The sequence below is a fragment of the Aethalodelphis obliquidens genome, unplaced genomic scaffold, assembly GCF_003676395.1.
Source record: "Aethalodelphis obliquidens isolate GAN/ISIS:26980383/991018 unplaced genomic scaffold, ASM367639v1 scaffold58, whole genome shotgun sequence".
NCBI classification, from domain to species: Eukaryota; Metazoa; Chordata; class Mammalia; order Artiodactyla; family Delphinidae; genus Aethalodelphis; species Aethalodelphis obliquidens.
The window spans coordinates 3,421,797-3,429,305 of record NW_020838002.1 but is presented as its reverse complement, the minus strand read 5'-3'; the positions used below and the strand labels follow the sequence as shown (position 1 = coordinate 3,429,305).

At 40.8% G+C, this 7,509-nt stretch overlaps 1 pseudogene; it reads right to left on the bottom strand.

Moving 5' to 3' along the window:
* Nucleotides 1-6,068: 6,068 nt before the first annotated feature.
* LOC113609640 (G protein pathway suppressor 2 pseudogene) lies at nt 6,069-7,129 on the bottom strand (annotated as a pseudogene).
* Between the last annotated feature and the right edge of the window lie 380 nt (nt 7,130-7,509).

Below are 7,509 nucleotides of genomic sequence, written 5' to 3'. Positions count from 1 at the left end.
TACTTCTTGAAACTGCATTTCTGCCTTGTGCGTGTGTGTGTGCATGTGCGTGCGTGCGTGTGTGTGTGTGTGTGTGTGTGTGTGTGTGTTGGGGGAGGAGGTGGGGGGCTGCCATGTAAGTGAAAGCCTGTGTAAGCAGCACCCTATGAGGCCTTACTGAAACAGACTTTCCCCCACCGCCCCACCCATCCTTTGCCTGCCTCTTGTTTGTAGAAAAGCTTTAGTCCCCCAGGCCTCTCCTGAGTCACAAAAGCCTGGGTCAAGAATTAATGATTAAAAGAATGTGAACATGTAGTAACAAAAAATAGCAGTTGGGCCAGGAGAACTGGTAGCAGTTTGAATAATAGATCAGCCATATTGCAGTCACAGAATCTTTGGTTCCTCCCTGAAGGACATAGATAACAGTGTCTTATGCACATTTCTGCGTTGTTCTGCAGATACTAAACTCCCCACCAAATGGAAGAAGTTAACTACATGATGACCATGAGCATGTAGCCCCCAGACTTGTTGGAACCAGAGGCTGATGGTTGAGAATCCTGGAGCACCACACTGTTATCTCACTACCAACCAATTAGAAGAAAGTGACACACCCTGTAGCACTCCCTTCAAATTTGCCTTTAAAAACTCTTCCCTGAAATCCATCAGAGTTTGGGTCTTTTGAGCACGAGCTGCCCATTCTCCTTGCTTGGCCCTTATGATAAAACTTTCTCTGATCCAAAGTCTGATGTTTCAGTTTTTTTGGCCTCACTGTGCATTGGGCATGTGAACTTCAGTTCAATAACACCTATGTGAAGTCATATCATGGAATCCTGCTAAGATTTTCCAGGTTCTGGTACATCATCATGGTGGATATAAGGTTCTTTAGCAGATTAAATATGGCCACAAATTATTTGACACTCCTCTCATTGAGAGAGAAGTCTATGTCCTCTTCCCTTGAATCTTGGCATATTTTGACCAATAAAATATGGTGGAATTGTTGCCATGCTAATTTCCTAGTCCAGGCCTTAACATACTGGCAGTTTCCGCATGCTGTGTTTTAGAAATGTTCGGTCTTATAGAAGCAAGCCATTGCATAGGATTACTACCCTAAGAATATGATGCTGTGTGGAAGCCCATGCCAGCCAAGGCTGCATGGAAAAAAAAAAAAAAAGAAGACAGAGATGTCCATTCAATTCCAGCTGTTCCAACCATGCTAGTTAATGTATAAGGCATGTGAGTGAAGAAGCCTCCTGAGACATTCCATCCCTGGAAAATACAATATGGAGAAGAACCAAAGAAACTAGTTGACAGCCAGAACTGAAGCTCCAGAAATGTGACCCTAATCCAACTCTCTCAGCAACCAACCTTCAGCCATTTAAGTCATGTCAGCTGAGGTCCTAGTTATCTTGGAGCAGAGGCAAGCTATCTTCTCTATGCTCTACTCAACTTCTTGACCCACACAATTGTGAGCATGATAAAATATTTGTCTTTTTACTCCAAACAGATTTGAGGTGGTTTGTTATGCACCAATAGATAACTAGAACAGGTTCTGTAAACCAGGGTTTTTCTTTTTTGACTAAGCTATTAGTGATATAAAGCTAACTATTTCCATTGCTCCCCACCTTCCCTTTCTGGAGAAGAGTACTGGAGGTCAGAGCTAAGGAAGGCATTTTCCAAATATAAGACTTTATTCCTTTTCATTCATTGAAGCTTATTAACTTTGTAGTCCAATAGATAGTTCATGTTATAAGATTTATATTTAATTTATCAATCAATGGATTAGGATATTACTTCATTTATAACATGTTAAATGGTGCATAAATGTAATACAATATAAATGAAACATGATAAACTGTAGAAATGTATATACAAATTTGATTCAATATGTTCGCAGTTTCTTTTGCCCTCTGTCCGTGTGATTGCCTTTGCATAATCCATGTCTCTAATTATCTTTTCTCCTGCTTTGCATATAAATAGCTAATTAGGTAGTGTTCCTGTCAGCTATGAAGTATATAGTATCCAAAGACATACTCCTTTAGAAATTTAATTTGGGAGAACAGATTGTGCTAACCAATTGAAACACAAGATTCAAGTCTGGTGAATCATTTAATGATTTAATTTGAAGTCAGAAATGTCACATATGAATCAAAATATTGGTCCAAGAAATGTACTTATTTTGAAAAATTCTACTTTGTGCTTAAGATTTTCCATTTCTTCTTCCTGCTTTATATGAATTCAGTGTGTGGTAACATAAGCAATGACATTAAAGTTAAATTTCTTTTCCTTAAAAGAATGGAATTTAAGAAAACTACCAAGTGGAGGAAAAAGGGGAGAACTAAATCTTACTCCTCAGGTGTAAGGATCATCAGGCTTTTTATTTGTCAGTAGTATCATAAGCACTTATAATATGTGGAGCTTTCACTGAATTCAGTTTTTTTATAGACACGACTCCATCCAATAATTAGTAATTTTAAGAAATAATTGCCAAATATTGTGTACCCAGTGCTAGGGGTAGAAGAGAATGCCAGGCTATTAGTAAACTCTGTCAGAAACACTGTGATGGAAACACCAAGATCTCTAAAAATAAGAATACATGCTGTCTTTCCTTGTGGAAAGGACTGGAGTGAGATTCTTCAATAAAAGTGAATAGCTTGGACACCAGCTGTATCTTGTTCATATGCAGGGGTACTAGTTGTATTCTTGGCTGAAAATATCAGAAGCTTAATTTGGTTTATTTAGGCAGAAGAGGGATTTATAAGAAGGGTTTGTGGGAAGTGCTGATATTGGAAGTTTTGTGCATGCAGCTTAAGTAGGAACCAGGAGAGGTCAAGCACAGCCAAGCTCCAAGTCTGCTCAGGAAGCTGATCCAGGAACTGTCACCACTGGTCATGCATTTCCCACTATCAAAATTGACTGACCTGAACACTCATTGCCATATTCTTGACTTTGTGGATGAATTCCACTTGATCTTGAGCCTTTGCATCACTACTCCACTCTTCAAAGTCCCTGGTGAGAGTGTCTGAAAGGCTGTACATATCATTTGACCAAATTCTAGATACCAGGCAAGGAGAGAATCTGTTTCTCTTCAGATTTCTTAGTGGGGAAGCAGGAAATTCCCCAGCTATTAGAAGTCCTCAACTCCATAAACAGAGCTCAAGCAGGGGTCCTGGGCTCTCAGCTTTAATGAGCCCTATATAGTACTTGGTCAAAAGTGAGCCCCCAAATTGAGACCTCAGCCCCCATCACTTCTACCCTTATTGTCTAAGGTCAAGAGTAACACTTGGCTTCCCCTAGGATAACTCCATTCCATCATCTTGGTTGGGAGGGGGGGTGCACCAAGCTCCAAGTACATTTTGTTCATCTCTGACAGGCACTGGGACTAACATCCCACTCTCTCAGACACTCAGCCCAATATTGCCAGGGATCATGAGAGAGCCCCACAACCACCACTCCCATCTCCCTACAGTTTTACCCTCATTAACACCATCTTCCTTGAGAATACCAGAAATTGTGTAATTTTGCTCTTTCTCCTTTATTGCCATTTTATGTTATCACAGCCTCAGACACCTTATCTCCTATGCTTAGAACTATATATGATCTGTACATTTCCTTGTCATCCATCTTCCACTCATCCTCAACTCCTCAGCTTCTCCACTGAGACCAATGGAATTCACTATTTATCACCAGTGAACTCCTCTATGTCTTCAATCTTTTCCTTGATTGGCCCCTGTCTCTTCTTGTGCCATCATAAACCTGGAACTTTCCTGGGGTATTGCTTTCCCTGCAGCACTCCTAAGTGGTAGTTGTTTATTTCCATCTATTTTATTTCTTTCCCTTTTACCACTGAGCCTAGAGGTCTGTCATTCCAGACCTCTCTTCCTCTTTTTTCCTTACAAACCTTCAGCTTAAAATCTCAAGCCTTTTAGATTATGTTACCCATTATTTCTCATTATTGGTATAATTTACCTACCTCCTCTCCTTGACCTATCATAATTCTTATTGATTTCAGTATGTACATAGGTAACATTTGCAATGTTAATACTTCTCAGTTACTTGATCTCCTATTTTCTGATTATCTTGTCCACCATTCTACCTAAGTCACACCCAGATCTTATCATTACTCCAAATTTCAACCAATACGTAATTTCAATTTTTTACACAACCTCACTTTTCAACTCATTTTTCTATGTTTTTTAATTTATTTTTTAATTTAATTTTTATTTTATATTGGGGTATAGTTGATTTACAATGTTGTGTTAGTTTCAGGTGTACAGCAAAGTGATTCAGTTATACATATACATATATCCATTCTTTTTCAGATTCTTTTCCCATGTATGCTGTTACAGAATATTAAGTAGAGTTCCCTGTGCTATACAGTAGGTCTTCGCTGATTATATCTATTTTATATATAGTAATATGTATATCCTTCTATTACTCCAATTTCAACAATCCCTTTACTCAAATGAGACCTCCAATCTATTTGTCTTGATACCTTTTCTGTTCTCCAGTGTATTTCTTGATGTCCTTTCCTCTCTCCTTATCCAACTTCAATTCTGTGGCCAATTATTTTATTAACTTGTTTAAATGTATTATTTACTCCATTGCCCTTATTCTCAATTTTACAATTCTCTTGACAAAATCACAACTCAGGTAAATCCAGCTCTCTTCCAGCTCTGCACCTGTATCAATGCAAATAAGTATGGCTTCTTAAAGGTACTAAAGCATGCTGATGGACCGCATTTTAAATTTATGACCACAGTGCCAGGTGTGCTCTTAATGCGGCTGCACAATCATAAAATATCTCCCTGGTCCATTCACTTTGCAGTACTTTAGAAGTTCATTCACATCTTGGTGTTCCTCCTTAAACCACCCATACCTACTCCACCAGCCATATTCTCTAGCACTTGTTTATTCTTAGACTGATGTTGTTATTTTTAATAGTTGATATAGCAATAGGTCATACTGATTTTTTTTTAAAAATATATTTTCTACTTGATTATTTCTGGCATATACCTATATACCAGTTTATTTTTCTTATTCTTTTTTAACTCAACTGCTTTACTACATTGTCTATATCTCTAATAGCTATTTTGTGGACTATTTGGAAATTTATAGAAAAATATCACATACAAATGTGAGTTAAATCCTTTTCTTTTCAATATTATAAATCCAATTTTTTTTTTGTAGTGGTTTGGTTGCAATGTTCCAAAAGATTTTGCTATTTGTTGTAAGTTAAGTTCTGGTTAGTTAAGGAATTTTCTATCTATTCCTAGGTTGATAACTTTTTTTAACAGAAAAAAGTCATATCTAAGAGCACACATTTAAAAAGCTAACTGGAAGTTTAATGCACACGACAGGGATTTTTCTGCTTGTGGGCTCAGCTTTAGAATGTTGACACTGGAAGTTATCCATTTTCTACAGAATCACCAAATGCCTTTATGATAAGTTGTTTTTTCCTAAGGCTATTCAAATGGGGAGGGCAAAATCAATAATTGATCTGCATCTGTGATGTAAATGCCCAGTTGCTGGCATTTTGTATGTGATAGAGAAGTTGAAATCTAACTGCATATTATATATACTTACGCTTAATCTCCAATTTTCAAGTTTTCTTAGAGTCCTGAGTTTTTGCTAATAAATTTCCCTCAGAATAAACCTCTGATTTTGTACCTAAAGAGAGAACCAGGGTAATAGCTGGCTGAAGTGAGACGGTTAGACTGTTGTATACTGACTTCTAAATGAGCCCCTATGATTTCAGCCTGTCACCACTTTTCAGCCTTCATCTATACAGAATTTCTGAATTCTGAAATATGGAATTTTTTCAAGGCTACTACTGTAAGTTCTTTTCTTTGTATATCCTCCACAGCATGTACTCTAGTCTGTGAATTCCTCTACCACTGTAAATATTCCTATTCCTTTATTTGCTTTTAACCTTTAAAAATTTTGTTAAATTCTCCAATATGTAGATGCACCTATTTCCATTCTCTTTTCCTTGTGTAGTGATGATGCCTTTTATTTTTATTTATTACAATCTTAGTGAGTTCTCTGGAGAAATGAGAGACACAGCATGTTTGGTCAGTCTGCTGTTTTTTTTTTTTTTTTCAGTGGCAGGTAGATTTTATTGGCCTGGGACTAGGACACACCAGGGATCCTCCCCCACGGCAGGGGCTGGGGGCAAGGTTGAAGATCAAATCTGATGGTCACTTGTGGTAGAATCGCGGGTTCTGGCTGTGCTGGATGAAGGGAGCCGAGGGCCAGGCTGACTGGTGGTTGCAAAGCCCGACTTTCCTGCTGGTTGCATCTGCACAGGGAGCTGGGGTGAGGCCAGGAGTCCAGGGGCTGGATGCAGAGCTTGGGGATGCATGGGGCGCAGGGAGGATGAGTCAGAGAAGCCTGTCTGTTGGTTAGCGTGTTCCATTTGTTTTTGCAAGGACGGGACACCACCAGGCTGGAGGAACCCTGTCTGGGTGGGCTGAAAGTGGCTGGCACGGCATAGGGCTGAGGCTGCGGCTGAGACAGGTACCGTACTCTGAGCTGCTGACTAGGACTGTAGGCAGGCTGTGTGGGTCCATAGTGAGGTGGGGGCTGAGCAGTCCCATAGGCGCCGCCCGGGGTTCCTTGGAATTGCCCATGCTCTGGGGTCCCTGCGAAAGCAGCTGCTGAGCCTACATAGTGCCGGGTTGTAAGCACTTGGGGTCCAAACATCTGTTTGGCTCTGTCTGCTGCCATGAGGGTGCCTGGGCGATTGTGTCCTCCAGGGCTCCCCTGCATGCTGAGGAGGTGAGTTCCAGTGTGAACGGTCAAGCCTTGCTGGTATGTCAGAGTGGTCAGGTCACTCTGCTCTTTTTGCCTCCGTTTTTTCCTCCTCATGTAAAACTTTCTTGAGCTGCAGGAAAAGCTGATGTTTCTCTTCCTGTAGGGCTAAAAGCTTCTCCTGCAACTTCAGGATTTGTTCCTTGGTTTCCTCTAGTGACATTCTCTCTTCCATTCCCTTTTTCTTCCTTCTCTCCTGCTCTTCCTTCATCTTCTGTTCCCTCATCTTGTCCACCTCTTCCTCCTCCTGTCTCTTGCGCTCCCGCTCTATCATGATGTGCCGGTGCAACGCCCTGGCCATGGCTTTGGAAAGCTTGGGGCGCTCCAGCAGCACAGGCATAGTGCTGCCGGGGGCACTCGGGCCGTGGGCGCCAGGCTCTGTTGCTGGCTGCCAGACCTTGGGCTGGGCCTACGGGTAGGCGGGCGCTCAGGGGGAGTGCCCCGGGCCGGGCGGAAACCGCCCGCCCGCCACCCCGGTCAAGTGCCCACTGCCCGGCCCGGCCCTCAGCGTGGCTCCTTCGCGTGCGCGGCTGTCTGCTGTTTTAAACTGAATTTTTTTCCATTTTATAAATTTCATAACTGAACTATCTATATAGTTTAGAGTTCATTATGCATTATGTATTTTACTATTAATATGTTCTTTTGTTCTCTTCTTTCTTGGACTCAGTCTTTTTTTTTTTTTCTGCAGCACATACTTTAATAATTAATCAAGGAGAAGGA